The sequence below is a fragment of the Topomyia yanbarensis genome, chromosome 2 (assembly GCF_030247195.1).
Source record: "Topomyia yanbarensis strain Yona2022 chromosome 2, ASM3024719v1, whole genome shotgun sequence".
In the NCBI taxonomy this organism is placed as follows: domain Eukaryota; kingdom Metazoa; phylum Arthropoda; class Insecta; order Diptera; family Culicidae; genus Topomyia; species Topomyia yanbarensis.
Window position 1 is genome coordinate 147047925 of NC_080671.1, and position 23655 is coordinate 147071579.

Sequence of the window (23655 nt, forward strand, 5' to 3'; positions counted from 1 at the left end):
TTTACATTAACACATTTTTTGATACGGGTGTGGTGACAGTAGGAAGTGGTCAAAATTAAAACATTATAAAGTGTTGGTCCAAATGGTGATGATGATAAAACCTATTGCTGATACTGAGGCACTGAGGTAGACAAATTGGATGTTCTACGCGATTCTGTGTGGCGTACAATGGGCAGTTCAAGAGAGACCTGCTCTAAAAGCACTTAGTTCGACAGATTCGAAAAACTTAGCATTTACAATGCTATCTACCTTTTATAAATAAATAAATAAACAAATAAATAAATAAATAAATAAATAAATAAATAAATAAATAAATAAATAAATAAATAAATAAATAAATAAATAAATAAATAAATAAATAAATAAATAAATAAATAAATAAATAAATAAATAAATAAATAAATAAATAAATAAATAAATAAATAAATAAATAAATAAATAAATAAATAAATAAATAAATAAATAAATAAATAAATAAATAAATAAATAAATAAATAAATAAATGAATAAATAAATAAATAAATGAATAAATAGCCTCGTGGCTGTTATTCAGTGTTCTGAATATTATTCGTGTGATATTTGTAAATCCGATAACGAAACTTCATATCATCTAATATGTAACTTCCCTGTGGTAGGGGAGATCGGAGCTAGTTGGCCGAATCCCTTTTTCTCCGTTTCTATTAGACATATAGCACAGTCTTTCGTTGTGTACCTCAAGTTGTGTGAAACTCATTTTCCAATGAGTCTGTCGCAAAAGATTTTGTTTTCTATAAGTTTGAGACGATATTGTGTTTTTGGGACAACATAAAGTAAATATTCTTAATTTTTAACACTTATTAAGTGTTATTTAAGGTGATTTTCAATATATTCCCCGAGTAATTACATTTTTTGATAGTGCGTGAAAAGAACATTCCTTAACGCAACAAACACTTTGATAAAATGAAGGGATGTTGCCGACAATCTGCCCCTTTATGCGACGTGATTTTTCAAGATACCTAAATCAAAGCGGTAAAATATGAAAACGGAAGACACCGCAAACCAGCCCCGGTTTCTCCTAATGATATTGCGTATCGTATTTTGGTTCCCCATTCATAGACAGGGAGTACAGTGATACGTTATTGTTGGTAACTCAGAGTGGCGAAGAGCTTTAGGCTTTATCAGTAGGGTCCATTATTCCTTCGGGTGTGAAGAATATAGTCTGCTTACTGTTTTATGTTGTGATGGTATTATATGATCATTTCCCATTTTCCTGCTTTTTCCATAGGATCCTCTTTCTTTTCGAACCAGGAAAAAGATTAAACGCAAGGCGTATATCTCCGAATAACATGGAAAGCGCACCAATCGAGTCAATTTATTCTGATTTCTGGTGAAGGCTGTAAAGGTTATATTGGATAGTTTCACAGCTATCACGTGGATTTATATCATTCGATGGATTATGTGTTACAAATTAGTAACAAAAACCAATGCAATTTACAAGTAACTATTCGTAACTATGACTCAAATTAGCAGTGACTTATTTTTCTTTAATTTGGAATGTTATGGTTGAACGCTGCTTATTATCTAAACATTACATTTATAAAAAATCAAACCTTTAAAATCGATCGTTTGCTAAACTAAATCGATCGGTCAACTTTGGTTCGACAATCGTGAGTTGGCTGTGTTAGTTTTCGAACGCCTTTTATACTCTGATGGACGGATTAAACAGCGGGGATTGTCAATCACCTTAAACCGGGTCGAAGTAGCGGGGAAGGGAACTCCAACCTAGGAGACACACTGACACAATTCTAGTTTTTGCGCAAAACCTATAATTATACCGTAGCGAAACATCAAAACGTTACACGTCCAAGAAGCTCCACATAAACAGACCGAGGGCTGCCATTAGTTTTAATGACAGTCATAAATCAGCGATGAATTGCAATATTTTCTGCTGGCAGATTTTTTTTTATCCATTCGTTCAAATTTATCTATTTGAGCTGCGCGATGCTGTAGGTACATACAGTTGTAAATATCATTGAAACTGTTGAACTAATTTAGCATTAATATTTCGAAAAACTCATTTAATCTGCGATTAGACGAACTTCAATAAATCAAAGTATACATAACTCTAAAATTTCACTTTCTATTTCTCATAATTTGGGATTGAGAAGACCAACCTGCTCATTGTCTAGTCTGGCTAGTAAAAATATACCACGCTCTAATGCTGGTTTCTGTCGGTCACGCATTAGCAAGTGAAGTTGGAAGCTGGTCAAGGTTTGAAAGTTTGCAGAAAAATAATTGTACATACCTACATAGTAGTAGAGTGGTTGTGTATATTGCAAAGTTTTTTCGCCTCTCGCTGAACTTGATGGGGTAGTGCTTATATATCTTATTGGGAGGCGGGTAAGCACTTGGGAGGTCGTGAGATCTATGCGGTGGTATTTTTTTTTATTGCGCAGCAATATTGCATAGGAATGAGAAAATGTTTCAGAATTGAGTTAAATTGCTGCTTTGTACAGTATGGTACATTTTATTGCAAAGGTACTGGAAACGCGCGCAGGAGTATTCAAATAACGCATGTAAATACTAAAGGAGGTTTTACGCGAATTACGTTTATAAACCTTGAGTGCGCAATGCAGCTTGAATACAACATAACAGAGCATTCAATTTAAACGTTGTAAAAACGTTTACTAGGATTTGTTCACCCGAATGTTGTTTCAAAACAACTTTACCACATTGCACTGACGCAATACAGCAAGAAAAAATAATTAGGTCCTTGAGTTTACGTTTTAGATATACGAGATCTTTGACTAAGTTTACTGGAAATAACCTTTTCGCGATCAATATTTAATAACTGTGCCGCACAGATGGGGGTTCTTATTTTTTAACAATGCTATCTACTGGTATAGTGTCTTCAGCAAAGTTGTTTACGAACCCAATATGATTGCCGGAAACATCAAAATTTCTCGGCCTACTGGATTCAGAATACAGACTTATCGAAGAAAAACATCCAAAACAGATTTTTTCCATAATTTTAAATTATACTCAATAAAATTAGTTACTGACCTAGCGCTTCGACTTTCTCTCATCAGAATTCGACGCTAACTTAGTGACAGATCCAAGCTGGCGCCCAATAGATGCTCGCTCCAAAAACGAAAGTACTGTTTATGTTTCTGAGCAAACCCCTAGTCCTGCGTGATGTCCCGCAAGGAAAGGAGTTTTGACTAAGATGTGCCAACCCGGCGCTAGTTTAGTCCTGTCACTAAATTAGTGTCGGATTTTCAGATTCAGATTCTACCCCAATAAAATGTATTACAGTCAGATATTTCGTGCAATAATCTAAGATTCAGCCAGATCGAAAGACTGCTCTTTAAAAAACGCTTGCAGAATAAAAAGGTGGAAACATTTTCTGTACCTAATTGAGGTTGTCAATATTTTCCAATACAAAATTAATGGATAAATATGGAAACGATAACGTGTTGTGTTAAGATTTGTTTGGGTTATTTCATGATGTGGATGTTTACTTTTCAAGGCTATGACTGTCATACTTACTGTAATAAGAAATAAAACATTTTAAAATATCGGTAAATGTTCACACCTCTACCAACTTGTGATCATCGCAGCTGTCAATTCTAAATAACTATCCGTATGTCAACTTTTGAAATGGTTCGCTCTCTCCGTTAAATTTTTGCAATTCAAGAGAAAATAACTTTCGAACTGTCAAATTTTAACTAAAGGTTAAAAAAATCGCCAAATGGTTCACAGCCTTAATGCTCAAACCCTGCTTTCTCATGAAGATGAATGGATATCCCTTCGAAACGTTGCATTATGGGAAGGCGTGTGATAAAATTCAGTTCTATTCTATAATGCCCGTTTATGTATCCTGGAATTAAGAAAATCTTTGTGCATCTCAGAAAAATATGTGACTTAATTGAGTAATATAAATATTGATGCTTGAAGATAAAATTGCTGAAAAGAGACATTAACTGTTATAACGGCATTTAATTAGCAAGGGACTGGAATGTGAAGTATATTTTTCAATATTAAGAGCCACAGTACTCACGGGAGAGTATGGAGTTGAAGGAAGAAAGTTTAGAAAAGCGTCGTATGAGGTCATATGAGCAAGCTTAAAGCTTCCCGGTGATTTTAACTTTTTATCTTTTACCTCAGGGGTCAGTATATTTTGGCATTTGAAATGCGAATCACCTGAGCTTGCGGCATGTCCTGGACGAGCGTAAAGTAACTTTGTACTTCATGCTGTCGGACATGTCGCCGGGAAACTTTAAGCTTGCTCATATGACTCAATTCCACGTTTTTCTAAACTTTCTTCCTTCAACTCCCTGATCTCCCGTGAGCCTTCCAGTCCCTTGCTAATTAAATGCCGTTACAACAGTTAAAGAACTGACTCAAAAGGTCGCTAACAAAAAATGGGAAAAAAGGATTCATTCCACGTGTTTTTCAATTACCTCGCACCTCTATTGAATTTCGAATGACACATATGTTCAAATATGTCATTTGAAAACTAAAAATATCTGTTTTGTGATGTTTAGATATGATGTTAAATCCGGCAAACAAAGCGTGCCAAAGACACCCTGAACTCTCGACGAGGAATGCAAATTTCAATGATAGTCACAAATAGTCTTTTTGCATGGTATTGGTTTGTATAGAACTCAATAGTTCCTATCTCCAGCACGAGAATTCCGAACGTAACAATACGCAAGCTATAAGGATAACTGGAAAAAGACTGCATTGTAGTCGACTGCATGCACGGCTTTTGGCTATCGAGAATAATATGAACGCCAACATCGCCAGCGTAGACACTGCACACTCCCTTCTATTTGCTCCAATGCAAATGAACACTTTGAAATGTTTACCTGTCTCATTCACGAATAGAATTCTCTCTCTATCGTTCTCTTTTTAATGGGCTCGAAAAGACATGCGACCTAATTCAATTACGTGTTAAAATACTGTGCCTGAAAATTCTATTCTGTATAAAATTCCTTTCTTTGAGAAATCTGTGATTAAAAAGACATCATTGAATTCCAAAACAAATTGAACGTCAAATTTCCAGATAACTAATTAGGGACCATTAATAAATAGAAATATCGAAAATCTTGAACGACACCGTCGACAACAGAAGAAAGAAAATGAAAAGGTGAACATAGAAAAGAATGGAAACACTAGAAAGTGCATTGCATATTAATTCGCAATTCTTTAAATAATGAGATTTTACCAAACGATTCCGAACTTTTTGAAACAATGGATCTCTAATTAATAAAATTCATTTTATTCATTTACTTTATTTAAATAATTTCTTTTAAATTACAGTCTATATACTCATTTTTCAGTTTATTTATTATTGTTGTTTTTTTTTTTTAAATTTATCCATTTTGAATAAATTAAAATAATTTTTATTCTATTTGTTCAATTGAGTTCAATTTTATCTATTTTAATCGTTTCGTTTTTTTGGATTCACTCGGATTAGGTCATACATTTCGTGCGTTTTATTCATATCATTCATGTAAGTTATTTTATTCACTGTTTTCATTTTATGCATTTTATTTATTTTTTTCAGTTTAAACATTTTATTCAGTTTTTTAAAAACGGTTTCGTGACTTTCTCTGTACGTAAACTGTTCTGTGGGGTACACACTACAATCGCTCTAATATGCCTAATTTTTATTCAATTTATTATTAAATTGGGTAGTTTTATCCTAAACCAATTGGTAAAGAAGCCTGTTAGAAAAATATTCGAGTTTTGTCGAATTTATGACGTGACATTGCATTTTTTATTGAATAAGTCTTGAAAATAAGTCATAATTCCCTTTTTGCTTAATATTGCTATAACTTTTCAAGCCGATTTTGACCATCTCTACGTCGTTGATAAGATTGTTAAATTGCCTTTCGAACAATTATTTTTAGACAAAGAACATTTTCTTACGAGAATTTACATAAAAGTTATTCTGGTCAGAACCAGCAAAGTCAAGCCTGCTTGACTAGGGGTTTGGTCAGGAACACAAATTGTGTCTCCGTTTTCGGAGCTAGCGTCAATCCGGCGCTAGGTTAGTCCGTTAACGAAGTTAGTGTCAGTTTCTGTTGAGACGAAGTCGAAACGCAAATTCAACAACTAATTTAGTTATAGGTTTTGTGCTCTTCACGCGCAAAGATGGTTTTAAACAATTTTCTCCTTAATGGAGAAAAATAGTTTTTACCAAAATTGTTCTCCACTAAGCAGAAATATAGCATATTGCATTATTATATGGAAATTTAATGAATATGGTAACACATTCTGTATCGCCACATCAAATTAAAAAATGTGTGTTTTTACCGCATTAACCTTACCCTTCCCTTATATTTTAGCGGCTCGAAACTAGTGAAAAACATGGTTTCCTGAAAGTTTTTCTTTGCAGATAACATTATAAATAATTATATAAATTATATAATTATATAATATTATAAATAATGATGAACTTTTGAATGGTTCTGTTAAAAAGTCTTCGATATTTCCATCGTTAGGATGGCTACATTCCATTATTATATTGCCTACACATTTTTGGCGGTACAACTGGTCAGTAATTTGCTAACCGCATGGAATGGCATTCCATCACGGTGCACATGACAAAGTTCAAATAATATACCATGCAGGAATTTTGCAAATATGAACACCCGTACACGCTATAATCGATTTTTATTCTAGAAGAAAGCATCAAAGCAAGGATTGACTCTTTTCGGTCTAGAGATGCTCCCGTCATAATTTGCCAAGCTGGTTCATGTCTTTGAACATTCATATGTATGTTGATCTGTTTACACACACACACATAACACGCACCAGGACGACCAAGGTGGGGTCCAAGCGATGGTTAGTTACCGAAGCAAGAGACACACAAAAAAGAGCCAACCTAACAAAACGAAGAAGAGCCTAATCCTGCCTCCTGTGTCCGTGTCGCAGAGCTCACAAAGTTTGCAGCGCTTATATACTTCGGAGTCGCTCCTTCTTCCTCGCTGGGCGCACCGCAAAAGGAGCCATGTAATAAATAGGAGTCAAAAAAAAAGAAAATAGCAGGCAGTAAGGAAAAAAGGATCGAAAAAAATCAAACACACTTTTACTTTCCTTTGACGAACAGAGGCTCGCTTAGCAACGATGGTGTACTTTTTCGGTAAATTTGTCAATGCGATGACGGAGGCATTCTTGGTCAATGGAATGCGAATGCAATGCTGGTTAGAAGGAAGAAAAAAGTTTTTACCTCTTCGTGCCCATGGTGTTTATAAACATTTAAAATCATCTTTGGGTTGTGCAATATTTGCGAATATGATATAGGGTAAGAGGGTATAATACGCTCCACCGGGGCAAAACGCCCCGCTTCTATTCCGAGGACGATCGATAATAGTATCATTTCATGAAACCATCGTACTAAGTTAGTTCGACCTTTTTAAGATTCCGCAAAAAATAATAATATGCACAAAAGTTTCAAAACAGCCATTTCAATGTAAGTTCGTACAATTTTTCTATGAGAATTTCAAGCAATTGGGAAAAGTCGAATTTGGTAGAACTATTTCGAACAACTTATTACAATATATAAGTTCCTATGTAAGTTTTTGTAAATTAGTGTAGAATTATTCATATTTTCGCAACAGCTCGTCACTGGTCAAAACGCCCCACTAAGTTCTGGGTGGTATGTCCCATTATTAGCATAACTATGAACTTTTTCTTTCATGTAAATCTATGTTTCAACTATTGTATGGCCTTCTTTTAGCATAATAAAAATTGTAATAATTCGATTAGGACATATGGCCCCACTGTTTTGGGGAGTACTATCCAATTGTTTTGGGGCATACTCAAGGATTGCTATGAGGCATACCACCCTTGTGTTGTGGACCATTTTCCTCTGGGAGAACGAAGAAACTACAATTGGAACGTCTTTGAAAAACGTGTAATAATATTTTTATTAACATGTTTTTCACAAAAAAAAAAAAAATAAGTTGGAACTAATTTCTCTCTAGTATAGCAATAAATTGAAAATCAAAATTTTTCATTTGATCCTTTTATGTATCGGTAAATGTTAATGTAATCTGTACCGTACGTATGAATAATGGTTTTTAAATATGGTTATATTTTTTATTTGAAATGCTTTTGTCGTTTTTGGCGGTTGAAATACACAGAGAAATCAATATATTTTATTCAACAATAATGGCGATATTTGATCGTAACAATGTCAACGCATAACGTGTCGTGCAGATCTCAGTCAACAACCAGAATGGTTCAGGACAATATAACGGAATAAAATGATTCAACAGCAAGTGGCTTCTCGTGGACTTCCTGCCAAGGTGTTTAGAGTTCTAAGGTGATTCGTCTTTGGCAGTAACTAGGTGAGGAGTGAGGTAAGCGTGCAGCATACTGCGGGGAAGAAAAAATGACAGCGAACAACTTTGTTTACCGCCTGAAATCTAAGCAAACATATGGAGACAACTAGTAAACAAAGTTGTTAGCTGTCGTTTCTAAAACCAACATGGCTGATCGGCGTTTTTAGGATCGGATCACCTGAGAATAAAAACTCCTTGCTTCCTGCTTTCTGCTAGTGGAACGGTGCCTAAGACGGACATCGTAAGGTTAAATAGCAAATTCGACTCATCTATGGATGCATTGTTGGCAAATTGCACGTAAACCGCGATTTGAGATAATGTTGCATCAATATAAGAGCTTATACTAATAAAATATCAAATATGTTTAAAATGGTTATGAAAAAGAGGCTCAAAATCGGTATTTCAAAAGTGGTATGGGAAAGATGGACACCTGGGGTGAGTAAGATAAGCGTGCAGCATTGGTAAAGATTGGATAAGGGCAGAGTGAGACGCTTCTCGGCCAATAAATTTTGTTTTCTGTTAGCACATCACAATGTAGCAAAAACAAAAAAAATAGTTCAAGGATATGCAATTTGACGGCATTCTGCTTTGTATTGGCGTAAGAAATATGTCCATCTTTCCCTACCCTACTGTGTCCGTCGTGCTCAATATGATACAAATTTTTAAAAAATGTGTCTATTTAGAATGATTATGTAAAGTTTCTGTATTTTTAGCCAATTAAGTGTTAAATACCCAGTACCTTATGCCCACTTAGAAATATTTGATATGATGGTTTTGTCAAGAAACGTAGAGGGAACTAACGCGTAGGGCGTTTGGTGTGCGTGGGGAATGCGCATGGCCTTGACTGAGAGGAGTGACGGACGATGTATCATGTATGAAATTTGACAGTTCATGAGAGAAATCCAGGGCCAGTGGCAGGTTGCGGCAATCATATTCGCACGAACAGCAAATTGTTTATTGACATATTTATTTGCTTGCCTTTAGGGCCGATTTTTTCACTCTCACCTAACTTTTAAATCAGGTTTACCAGTACGTTTAAACCTGGCTTAAGCGTTAAGCGAGAATGAAGAAATCGGCTCTTAATTAATTAAAGCATGGTAATTGTTCTCAGTGTGTCGTTTACTTTCATCTATTAAATCATTCCTGGTAACTTATCATTAGGGCATGCAATATTGTGACAAATGTCAATGTAAGCCTAGATGCCAAATTTCACATAATTTGAACCATTTTAGACCCCCGCCCACTTCACTTGTAGTTTTTGAAATTCTATGGGAAAATATGGAGGATAAACATATTAAATGTTAAAACTTTAAAGGAAATTACAATTCACCTTTTGGAAGGAAATAGCCTTAGTAGACATTTCTGTTTCTCGAAAAATATGGAAAAGTGGGTTATTGGATCATTTTGTCCCCAAAATCCCCTATTTTTAATTTTTTTCTGCTCCGTGATGCAAATTATACATATTTTGCAGTTTGAAAACACCTTAGAAATCTCACCTTTGCGACCTTTATTCGAATATGAGAAGTTGGGGTTATAGGGCCTTTTCTCGATCATATTAAATTGTATCATTTTCTCGTGTATATTTCTCTATTACTCTTAAATTAAATTTAATAAAATGATCTTGGATTTTCATGCCATGTGCAGTTTGACAAGACCATCATTGATAAGACCATAATTTTATGTTGAAAACGGTCTATCACTGAGAAGAATCATCAGAACGGCAGTCCCTCGGTTGAAACTATCAAATTTCATCGGAATCGAAGATGGTGTGTCACGATTTTTATCATAATTGGATCAATATTGGTGGAATTACTCCACCACAGAAATGAAGACTTTTTTCATTAGGTCCAACCTGAAAATTAGAGCCCTCTTTTTTCGCTTTCTCTTTTGATTATTACTGCAAAATCATACACATTTTTAAACATTCATCAGTATCTTTCGAAAGTTTAAGGTTTTACTAGCTTATTCCGCAAACATTTGAAGGGAAATCAGAAAGTTGACCGAGTAATTCGCGGAAGAGAAAGTAAACAAAGAGAGGCTCTCTTTTGTAGATTGGACCTATTGAAATAAGTCTTCAAATATGAAATGGTTTCATCGCTTTTTTGCAAGCAAACAAAACTGACAATAAATCAACTCCATACGCCTACGTATGGGATGATGGAGTTAAACGCACTCCGGGGCAAAATGCACCTCTTTCTTTCAACAAAAGTTTCTGAAAATTTTTGAAAAATAGTAACACCAGCCGGAAGTTCGTCATAGAAAATATAAACTACCAAAGTTTCCCAACTGTATATTAACCCTTTCATGCCCAACTTTTTATCTAGTGCATGTAGGGTTTCAAAACTATTTTTCCTTGAAAACGGTTGGGCCAAGAAACACGAAAAGCCTATTTTCATAAAGATAGGTGCTTCAATGACAGTGCTAGAAGCTGGTCAATTTTTACCTTCTAATGCTCAATGCAATTCTCCTAGAATAAATACAATAGTCCAATTACGTAGAAAACGTAGCCAACGACAGTCTAAACTGATAAGTTTTATCAGTTTTCAATAATATTGCACCATAACGAAGAAAAGAAAAAATCATTTTCCGTCGTCAACGTAAACTATCCCTGGCAGCACTGCTCCATCGAAATCCAATCAGACCAATTGCAATAACTTCAGTTCTAGAGCTGATCCTTGTAACTGTTAATACTCAAATTAAAGGCAATAATCACATTAATGAGCCTTACTTGTTTTTGTGAGTAAATCTCGCCTCAATCAAAAGTTATAGCTGTTTAAAAACGTTGTTGTCCACAAACAACATGGGCATGAATGGGTTAATTGCAGCCCGAGATATAAACCAAAACAATAACGTGTTCTTCTTATGTAATTATTATTGTGGATTTTAAGCTCTTATAAATGCCGTTTTAACTTTACATGATGTGCATTCTTGTGCTATTGTTACCGTTAATCGTCTTTTTGTTGCACTATGTGTGGAAAATGTACTAAATAAATCACTTTTTGCTAGTTTTATATTTTTGCTCCATCGAACAGTGAAGTAACTGAGGTCAAATCCTGGCCATAATTATTTATTGCTGCTCTGCTATCACTATTATTATACCTTAATATGAACCAAAAATAGACAATAACTAGTTTTTGGAACAATTTGGCACCCTACCAAAGGAGCGGATCCAGAAAAAAATTTCGGGGGTCCAAAATTTCAACTTTGAAATGTTCATTATGCAATACGTAATATGAAATACCCTCATTTAATTAAAATCAGGTTTGGTAATCGAATCTAGTTTTGAATGATTTTGAACTTTGAATGAATTTAAAATAGAAACAATTTTAAAATTTCTCAAGAACTTAAAAATTTTCAGGGGGGGGGGTCCGGACCCCCAAGACCCTCCCCCTGGATCCGCCACTGCTACCAGTGCAGAGGTTAGTTAATTTTCTATATTCTTTCGAATACTAGTAATTTCGTGGTGATTTTTGTGAATAAATTTTTCCAGTTACACAGATGATCAGTGGAAAGGGAGAAGGAAGGAGGGACATCTGTACAAATATTCATAGAGATACCTTTTGCCAATCATAGTATTTGGCCCTACAGCATTTCGGTGTACCTTAAATTAGTAAATAATTTAATATTTTCAAATCGCTTGGAATTTATGGAACGGACAGGATCGGAAGAATGTTTTTTGGATAGCTGGAACCTTATTTTGCAATACTGTTTCAGAAACTTTGAATGATAAAACTTGGAATAAAATGTTTAGAATAAGGTATTTTTAAGTTAGTGCAATACACATCAACCCAACTATTTTCAGTTAGTTTTAAGCTGAGGTTATACAAATGGTTGTGTTCAACTACGTTTGTAATAATATGGTCTTATTTAAAGCAATCATCATCACTAGAAAGCGATATTGTTGGCAAAATAATGAAAAATGAATAAAAACCTTTTAAAATATCACCATTTTGCACGCATGCAAAAATTCTTTAGCAATTTTGACATACTCCTAATATTGCCACATTATGCAGTATACTTTTAGGTATGTTAAAAAAATAACTAAATTAAAAATCGAAGAATTTCTTTTTGCTATTGACCAGGAATTTGTTCTAGTTACTCCTCTGTGCATCTGTTTAATCGAAAACAGCAAAACCATTCTGAAAACTTCATAATTGCATAACCTGAGGCGATCTAAAGGCACACTTTTGTGAAATTCCAATAGAAAACAAAATTTCTGGCTAGTTTGCCGAGCATTCTGCCCTATTGTTGCGGTGTATTCTGTCGCTTTGTTGTGGTGCATTTTACCCCCGCACTGGTGCGTTTTGTCCGTTTATTTTTCATACAGTGATTTATATTGATTTTGAAAAAATTAATATTTTTCATGTTTTTGAATATTTTGCAAAGCCTGTAATAACAGGTAAGACTCGATTATCGGGGGTTTCGATTATCCGGGTTAAGATTAATGATTCGATTATCCGGGTGTTTCTAAAAAAATCTAATTTAGACTAGAATGTCTGATTATAGTGCTAATTCGATCATTGCAGTCAAGGGACTTTTTTCGGGGAAAGGGGGGTCTAGGGTTAATCTCCTTTCAAATTTTAGCATATATATGTGTTATTCCGCGAATGAATTTTGAGGCAGGATTCTAGAGAAAAGCTTCTTAAAGGTCTAGCGGAATCCTTCTCAAGATAGAACTCTGCGAAGATTATGATTTATTCAAGATGCTGATAGACATAGAATCATGTTCCCATTTTCAATGAAATCCGGTTTAAATGTCTGTTTAGGCAGAGCGCAATCTGTGCATATGCCCCCGCCGTTGTACATGTATTATCTGTGATAAAGTGCGCCAAATAAAATTCACGACAGTCTAGTTCAGTCATCGTCGGCGCACAGTGATCACCTTCCATATAAAAGTCGGACAAAACCTCAAAAGTGGCCCGAATTTGATGAAAACTTCACATTAGGGTAATTTTGTGACGCTGAATTTATATTTCATGTTTATTTTTTTGTTTTTTATTTCCTCAAAATTTTGGCACTTAGGGTGGTTCGAAAATTCAACATTTACAAATATAAAGTGCACTATTTTCAAAAATTCATTTTCAAAAAATTAGGCGCGGTGAATTTTTTAGCAGAACACACATTTTTTCAATTGTTGATAATGATAAGACACATCTATAAATTATATTGCGAACCCTGGGTAGTCAAAGGCTGCCATGCGTCTCCTTCAGACGTATCATGAAAAATCACCTTTTTCCATAGCTCGGGGCAGAAAGGGGCAAAACAAGATATTCATTTTCGGAAAGTACACTAATTTTCAAGTATCGTGAATAACAAGCGATCTTTCCGAACCGTTTCAAAAAAAAGTACAGCCACTTTGAACATTATAACTTTAAACTATTGCTCGATTTATTATTTGTTTTTCATATCTGAGCGAGAAGAAAAGCTTGTATCGACTAAATCGAATGGGAGCTATAAGTCCAGTGAATAACCTTTCACATGAAATCAGTTTGACCCCAATCGGAATCTTAACTAAAAAGATATATGCATTTGAATAACTTAGGTTTGAAAATAGTTTTCCTCAGAATTTAAAATCTATTTCACATTTGAAGTCATGTAAAAAAATCGAACTATCGTCCTCGAGACTTAATATTTCGAGAAGTCTCTATTCAACCTGTTAAGAAACAGAGAAAAATGTTAAATCATGAAAAATCAAAAATAAAATTTTGAGGTTTTGTCCGGCTAGGCGACACTGTGCGGCGGTGGTCGATCGATCGTACTTTGTGTTTTTATACCTTATCACAGTCCGTCTTTTGTTTCGCTGTTTGTGCCTTGTTTGCTTCGTCCGTTTATTGGAAGGCAGGAAATGAGTCCTACCGCTGAGAACGATCAGGTCTTATGAATATCCTGCTATGAGTTCCAGTAGTCCACTGGACATAATATTGCTCTCCTCCCACTGTGCCCTTCGACAATTGATTCCTGCTCAGAATACCAATGGTATCTTTAACGCCTTCCTGCCCATGTTGTTGATAAATAACCACGTTTCTAAACGACTACAACTTTTGTTTTATTCAACATATGTTTACAAAGACAAGTATGGCCAATAACTAGGACTAATATCTTTCATTTGAGCACTAACAGTTATACATATTATCAGTAGAACAGAAGTTATTACAATTAATCTGATTGATTGAAATTTTGGAAGATTTTCGTACCCTGGCAATATTATTGAAAACTGATTATTGTGACTAGAGGCGATTTCAATTCTTGGGAATCTCAAGTTAGGCTATATAAAGAGGGCGCCAGCAGTACTTCTCGCTGAGGCGGCAGGGAACCCATCATCTACGCAACCTTTGGTTGTTCTTCGTAGGTGACAAACATGAGTGGAAGAGTTTCCGAATACTATATGCGTACTGATAATCCTGTACGACGTTGGCCAACTAAATAAACGATTCTCAACCTTTTTCGTACCGCGGACCCCATCCCGGATTGCTGCGGACCCCCACGGATAAACCTGGAATTTGTCTGCTATCAATATGTTATTTTCAGTTTGTTAGGAAACAGGACTTATATTTGTCTACTGGGGTCCACGGACCCCAGGTTGAGAATCACTGACTAAATGATGCTACAAGGACAAGGATCTCTTTGTGGAGGCACAACGCTCACTCGTCTAACTAGAATGAGGGTTAAACGAAACGTTAGTTGTGATATGTGACACCATCACATAAGTTAAACTGGAGCCAAGAAACAGACGACATCTAACTTACTTAGTTTCTTTATTTTTACTGTATACGAGTAATAGAATCATTTTCCCAGAAAAATCGAAGCCGCGGGTAATCGCGTTTGACTTGTATTGCAGTAGTCATACCTTATTAAAAAAGTTTATCTTAGAATGGTTGCATAAAAAGCTATAAACAACTAATACATACCGTTAACTCCTTACCACAGTCAAACAGACGTAACAGCTCGAAGAAAATAAAAAAAAACATCGCCCACGGTATACTAGCCACATCTGTTGAACACCTTGCACTAAATGTGATTCTGGCAACCATGGGACAATGTTTTTTTCAACCGAAGTACTGGCAACAATGCCCATACCGATTGTCAACTGCAAGATAGTAGATGAAAGGTAGAGGCATTGTTGCGGTTGCTAAATTTGAAGAGCGAAATAAAAAAATCGCCTGTCACGTACTTCAATTTTCCATGGCATAATTATTGCAATTGACAAATTTAAAAAATGCAGAGCTACGACTGCATTTCTAAAACCCAACACAACCATTTATTGTTACGGGAAATTAAGCAATGCCAAAATTGTTCTTCTTTTCGTGTGAAGAAATCAATTTTTGTCGTCAATTGGTCATATGATTGATTTTTGTCTCTATTTACTCTTCTTTGTCGTCGCTCTTTTGGAATCCCGGAGACATCAGGTACTCTTAAGGTTGCACAGAGAATGCGCAAAATTCGCAAACGAAAAAAGCAGTTTTTTCCACACCGTATGTCAGATTTTCATAAAAATCAATCAGCAGTACTGTAACAACATTCTACACACGCTGATTGATTTTTATGAAGATCTGACATACGGTGTGGAAAAAAAACTGCTTTTTTCGTGTGCGAATTTTGCGCATTCTCTGTGCAACCTTAATTTTATTTAGTCTATTTTTAAAGAGTCGGCTGTGCTATCGAGGTCATCATTGGATCAAGATCACGGAGACACAACCCCTAAAATTTCCTTACCAACGATTTCATTTTTAACGTTTTCCTATGGGAGAATTTAATTTTATAAAATTCTAAACGGATGGTTCGCCACGATGATTCTGCATGCGAGTACATGGCACTACTTTCTCTTTCAACGAAATCTTTGCTTCTGTCCTGAGTGCAAAGTATGTTCGATATTGGTCTTCTACGGAACTATATACTTACGCAATCTAAATATGTAGTGATTATCATTCATAATAATCTCACGACTTGATAGTTTACCTCCTGTTGGGTCGCGACGGATCATTAAATATATCTAGATTGAATATGGTCTAAGCGAATCTTCAATTTTCGTAACTCCTGCACCCCGCCAAAGTTGAATTTCTCCGTAAGTCTCCGGGGACCAACAAATTCGAATCCATTGCATACATCCGGTTAGATTTGTTACACCGAACCAGTTAAATTGACAAGATCCTAAAATGTATCTGCTCACCGATCAGCATCGTGCAGGAAACTACGAAATGATTTTGAACAATTCTGACCTTGAACACTTCGACAGGAATGCATTTCACATTTCTGGACCATTTTGTTTGTTTTGGTTTGCATAAAATGAAAATGGCGGTTATGTTATCGGGCAAGATGGTACAGGATGTCACATTGTTCCAGCTATACGTACTGTTGCCATATTTCTTCGATAAAATCGATATTACAAATGAATATGAAGAAGAAACACATAAACAAATAACGTAGTGGGCAAAGGTTTTGATTCGGTTCGGTAATAATTATTTTTATCGCTAGTTTCGAGATTAAAAAGTGTCCCTAAGTGTTCGAATCGGATGATTCATGGTGAAGTTCGGCCTTTTCTCTCCTTCCATCGTGCGCCAGGATGGAATCAGGATGCTCGTTCCGATCTTTGTTTACTTATTTTATGGGTCGTGGAAGCCTTGCTCAATTTGACATGTATAAAACTAATACACTCAAAAGTGACGAATGTTCCCACCTTTCTTTTCCTTCATCTTAGTTTTCGGGTGCTTGTGGTAACGAAGTGACACATTATGGCTATGTGTCAAAATCGCTTCACAAGCTACTGTGAGATGGCGCATTTTACATAATTTAAATCGACCGTTTTTTCTGTGGGCGATGAAAATTCTTCTCGTGTTACGTCTGTTTGTCTGTGTCCTTACCATTATAAATAATAAATGAAAATCTGAACTAAAAATACAAATTACACCTTGAAATTCTGAAAAATCTACTAGAGCCAAAATAGGTACATTTACATTTTGCATAATAGGCACATTTACCCTGATCATTTTATTTCCAATTGCTTCGCGAATGAAGCTTAAATCCATAAAATAGCACAAAAAAGTTTGACTCGGTTATCCGGGGTGAGATTTTTTGAACTTCCCGGATAATCGAGTCTAACCTGTATTGTGATTATAGAGGAAAATCGTTATATTCTCCCAATTAATGTTCTATGGTTTAAAAATGATCATATTTTCTTGGGAGGTGCATTTTTCCCTACATTAAGGTAAAATTTGCAACTCGGAGCTTGGTGTTTATCGGCCAGTGGTGCTCAAAATACAACTTTCAATTCAATCTATTGCATCCAAGATTCAAATTCAAGCCTTCCTCAATCATTCACTTTCAAGTTGGCCAGATTTTCTTGCACAATCCAACGTTTTCATTTAAATTCGATGCAATTTCATCCACCAACTAAAATTGTTGCGGTTAATTTAGGTTAAAATTTTAATTTTAATAGTCAGTACCCCAGCGGAGAAATATTCACATAGCCACTGAGGTTGAAAATTTATGGAAAATGATTGAGCGACTGGGCTGTATGAATGAATTATAAATTAAACAACTGAGATTTGCGCATATTTGGGCATGATTTGATATTTGTTTCTCCTTCAAATTCAAACAAATCTGTCACCAATTAGCAGCTCTGATATCAGCATCGAAATTTCAACGATTAGGTAGATTTGGTCATTCAATGAAGAATAAAATTCATTTATTGTACACATCGATAGTGCTCAATTTTCTCAATATAAGAATATTAATATGTCCATCCCTTCATATTTTTGTAACTATGCAGAGAAACCATTTTTGTAGTAGGGATATGATAGCAAGAAATTAAAAATAACATGATTTTGTTTCCTATCTCATTAGTTTTTATTTGACGTTCCACCTAATTACAATTTGATCCAACTTCACGCGACAATTTTTAACTAAATAATTATTGTTCGATAACCTTTAACAACAAAGACATTCTCTGTGAGGGGATTAGTTGCTTCCAGTACATTTATTTTTTTTTTTCTCGAATTGATTTCTCTTCTTTATTGAGTTGTGGCTAGTGGGTTGGGAATTTTCCCTTGCGCATGCGTCAGATTTTTATTGTTCTTCCTACTGTGTTGGAATTTTAGTCTCTTGTTCGTACGTTGCTACACCGACCAAGCATGTATGGGAAATAGTACTTCTTGGAAGTTATAAAATTACCCGATGAGAAATTTACAAATGTAATGACTCGTTCGTAACCGGACGCGATGAATAATAGATGTATCAATGGGTTAGTCGTACAGAAAATTTATTTCTCCTAATTTCGCTCGGTCTGTCCGCCAACTGCTGTTGGGGCAAGTGCGACATAGCAAGCTCGGACCGCGTATGTTTGCGTGTGTGGTGTGGCCCTGTGCATGTTAGTTCTGATTTTTTCCCTTTAGTTCGTTTGGCACACCCTGTGCAGCTTGTTTCAACGCGCGTGTCCCCCATTCGACCCCCTTTGCCGCTATTATATACATCTGGTAAATTGAATATTATCGTGACCCAAAAACGACTTAGATACAGCGCTTATATTCCGCCGTGAATTTTCGCTTCGTTTCGACGGCGTTCGACTCTTTCTCGGCTCGCCAACGATTTGTGTCCACTAGTGTTGGTACTACGTATATAATAGAACAGTAGAAAAATGCCACTCGCGCGAGCACACCGTTTTTACATAACCTTTTCCGATTCTCATCGCGCGCACTCTCGCTGTGCTGTTTGTGTATGAAAAATGTTGAAATATCTATTCGCGGCAAGCGCATTTACGAAGCGCGCTTTACACATGCAGAAAATGAAAGAAACGATTCATAGAAAACTGGTTGAATAATAATTTATACAGTAATTTCAAAAGTTTCGCAGCCATTTCGTGAGACTAGCGTGTGTGCCAAGTGTTTGGTCAGCCTAGGACCCGCTCTCCTCAGGCTGATATTGGCTGAAAGAGGGGTCCACCGATGGCCTTTCACACACGCTAAGCTAGCGATACTTTTGCCGCCACTGCTGTCGTACATTGCCCAACGAAATTGGACTCGGTGTTTACGGTGAGACTCGTAGTTTACGTTTGCTTCAAGAGGGAGAAAGAAGTTCAGAAAAAGCGTCATTCAAGAGCTGTGGTCATTACTAGATGGCCTAGTTTCGAACCCCTTGTATTCAAATCGAATGGCGGTTTGAGCTGGTAGGTGGATACATAGCAATTATTTCCAATACAACTACGAGTGCTGGCTATTGTCAGCTATCTAAATCAACGAAGCTGACACGATGTGAACGAACAAAAGTGAACAAAAACTGGGATCGGCCGTGCCTAGTGGATTATATCATCATCACTTTGTGCTTCGATACTCTATCTCGCTCCATCTTGTTGGGGATACCACGTCTGTACGGGCAGTGCGATTCATGCGAGTATGGAACAGAACAAAGAAGAAGCTTATAAGGCCGATCTTTACAAAATGCCTACACGCATAGCCCTGAGATAGTGTGCGAACGTTTCAAGGTCTTTCAAATTCTGCGCCAGGGGACCAGGGGTTCTATTGCACACTCCGTAAGGGTATTCTTTACTGTAAAGCAAATCAAGCGAAATGTATATTATTAGTTTACTGTGCTATCTGATAATTCAGCGATCAGGGAAGTGGATGATTCCGTCTCCCTGTATAGGAGTGTTCCTGCGAATTTACCATTTCTTGAATCTCAAAGTTGTTAATCTTGATTTAGCAGAACAGGGGAAGCGCTCGAGGAAAAACCCGTTTGATGAGGTAAGCGTTTCACGAAATGCTGGCGCGCGATAGAAACCTGACATACAGACACACTAAACCACAGTCTAAGCGAGAAAGAGACAGGCTCAAAGAAAGAGGGTTATACCAAAGGGAACTGCAAAAAACAGAAACTTGAATTCCCAACAGCGTATAGGATGCTCGGTTGGCAGCGTTTCGAATTGGATTCAAGGAAATGTGTGGCAAAAAAGTAGAACTGAATCTTAACGGGTTTTAGACGTAGCACTATTTGACCCATTGGTGACGGAATTTCGGGTTCGTGCTCCACGTGATACTAGGGAGCGTCTGGTTGTCTTTTCGTTGATGTATGGTTGTATTTGCTATAAATAGTACGCAATGTTGTGATAGAACTAGTTGTTTTGGAGACGTGTTGAAATGTGCAAACACAACGTTTGGGGATCTTGTTGACCTCGCGGTGTCTGAACGTACGTGACCCATCATGACGGCGCGAATTCTCCCTTTGTCTGTGGACTGTGAACTAGTAGTGAACTCGATCTGTTCAAGATAACTGTCTGACACACTTTTTCACACGATGAGCTACGATAGCAGCAATTCGTTGAGCTGGCTGGCTGGCTTCGTTGAGACACCGTTATACCAATAGGAGAGAGAAAAAGACTGACTTTGCATGTGAAACCAGCAAGCCTTAATCTCGCTCCCACAGGCTTATCGGGCAGACGTGGTGCAAGTTTGAACGGTTTTATGACCCTTGATCTTGAGCCATTGGTATTGCGGCCATGTGATATTTGTTCGACAATCCGTAATGAACTCTCCGAGCAGCAGTGGAATCGTACAGTATAAAATTATTACTTTTTTCGATTACGTTTTCTTCATTCTGTGTCATTGATAAGATAGCAAAAATGGGTCGTCACGAACCAGTTATATTGCCACAGTGACTCGAATCTTTATCGTCTCTTTTCTTTGTGCTTGCCTCTTGTTCCAACTCATACGGGTGCCAAGGGAGGTAAAGCAGAGAAAAAAAAACTTCTAATTTTACTCGTTTCGCCTCTCCTTCTGTGCAGGCTGTTTCGTCCACGTATAAAGCACTCGTGGCCAATCGGCTCGGGCGATGTATAAAATTTTATTAGAACTTATCTTCCTTCGGGTTGAGTTGAACCAACTGCACGAAGATGGATAGCAGGAGGAGCATGCGAACGACGACTTTTTGTGCAAAATTCAAAATGGCGTATCACACACAATGCGGAAGTCAAGAAAAATTAGGTCGCAATTTAGAATTGCGAGGAAAATTATGTAACTATTGAGTGATGGGTATCGCACCTATCTTCACGCCTCCTATGAACGCGTACAGTAAAATGTCCATCCAGCTACCACTTTTGCGGGTAATCGTGTTCTCCGATTCCAGGAAACGTAACGCAATTCCAAAAAATATCACTTTTTCCTAATGCCACTACATTTCCTCTACTATAGCAGTGTGAAAAAATATCAATTGATTGCTCTTCCCCTTCAGACCAAGCACACTGACACGGTACACGTCTCCACTTCGCGACGATTCAATGACGAATGAAAGAACAAAACTTACGAAAGACGCGATTAGATCATGGAAATCTTTTTTTTATTTGGCTTCCCTATTTGAAAATGTGTACATGTGCACAGCGTACTAAGCGCATGCGCACTTCCACCAATGGCACAGACAGGCACATCCTACTCATACAAACTCTCGAAGCTCCCCTGAACGGGGTATGGGGTGGTGATCGCGCAGCCTCGCGGACGTGCTTGCTTGTGTGCGCGGCATGTAGAATGAGGAGCTATCTTCGATGTATCACGTGTGTGTGTGCGCGCGTATATATGTTTGACTCAATATCGGTAAGTGTGTCACCAACACTACTAGCACGTGATCACATTGGCAGGGTGCAACGATGACGACGGAATGTGAGGTGAGGCGCGGTTACCCGTTACTGATTGAAATGCGCGCGCAAACGCTTGTCGCATTGACACAGGAGAGGAGTCTTCTTTATATACTTGATTTTTTTTTACTGTCAGCCAAGGCGATGGTCGGGTGACTGCGGGTGGAGGAGCATTTATTGACAAAGTAATTCAACGTGTTTGTATGGCGTTTTATACGAAAAGCACAAGCTTCAGAATGGGTTTATTTAAGGGGAAACGCGAAGAGCTTTTATCGATTAAATCGCGTATGAACTGTATGTGTGTCAAGATGTATGAAGTAACATTTCGATAGATGCTATACTATTGAGGGTTTGTTTCAACAGAATTCAACTTGGTGACTGATAGTTTTTTTTGCTTGCTGGTGGTTGTAAAATGTATATTAAACTTGCTGTGTATACCTATTTCTATTTAAACGTTACGTAATGAAAATGTTCATATGCTTTGTTCCAGTTAGATATTCCAGCAGTGGCAGTAGGACAAAGAAATTTTGAAATATCATTTGAATAATTGATGGGCCTTTTAGGTGTTCCGACCGCGTTGAAAATGCTGGTGTTTATCTCTATTGGTGTTGGTTTCACTTGAGTTGTGTAAAATTGATAAATTCACTTTTCACGTCCATGTCTTTTAAAACACTGTAAACAAATTCAATCACTACAAATTCAACAATTTCTCTTTTCAGTCTCACATTTTCACAGCTAGTTTTCTCTTGTTCCTGTATTGTATACGCTTGTTCTAAAAGCTTATTTAACTGAGTAATTAAATACAAAAATTCTTTAAAACACTTTTGATAAACTCCAATGACATTGTGCTGTAGTGATGACTCAACATCTGATCCGAACCTTAGATGAATTGTAACTGAGCAGTGAAACTACTTTCCAGCAGAGGCGAAGCGAAAAAACGTTTCTTTTCGGAATCGGCTGTAACTGTAAGCTACACGAGCGAGCTGAGCGTGCACGATAGCAAACTGGGAAGGGAAACGAGTCGAGTCGGACCGAGTCTGGTCCGACCACCGAACACGCTGTGTGCACACACTGCCAGAGCTGAAATAACACTGCATTACACGTCGCATTGGATTCAATATTTTATAAAATAAAATATTTAACAGCACCCTTCGTAACCTATTTTCTCGCGAGCTTTGCGTAACGGTGTGAGTACTGGGTGGCATGTATGCGGTAGTAGCACGCGGTCCACCAATACCAACGAGTAACGGTGTGGGCCTTGAACAAGCAAGCGTATACGCTTCGATCGAATTTGATATACCCATGCAGTGTTATTGGTCTTGGGTGGTTCTATGTTGAAAATTAAAAATCTTTGACAATACAATTTCAAAAGGATTTCGTCCAATTGTCCGATGAGGGTCCAACGTTGGACGGCACACAACAAATCGTTCAACAGACAACTATTATTGGTCCCTTGTTGGACGATTTTGAGAATTTTTTGGGGCTACTCAGTGGAATTATTTTTCAAACAGTTGCGAAGTTGTAATCGAAAGAAACGAAGGATTTGTAATTAAAAAATAAATTTGATGTCCAATTTTTACTCATATACGGCAAAAAACCTTTTTTTCGAACGTACTTATGTGAGCTTGCCTAACAAAAATTTTCCCGATAGAATTAAATGTGATGTTGATTTACGCAAGTATTAACAGAGAAACAACGTTAGACAAG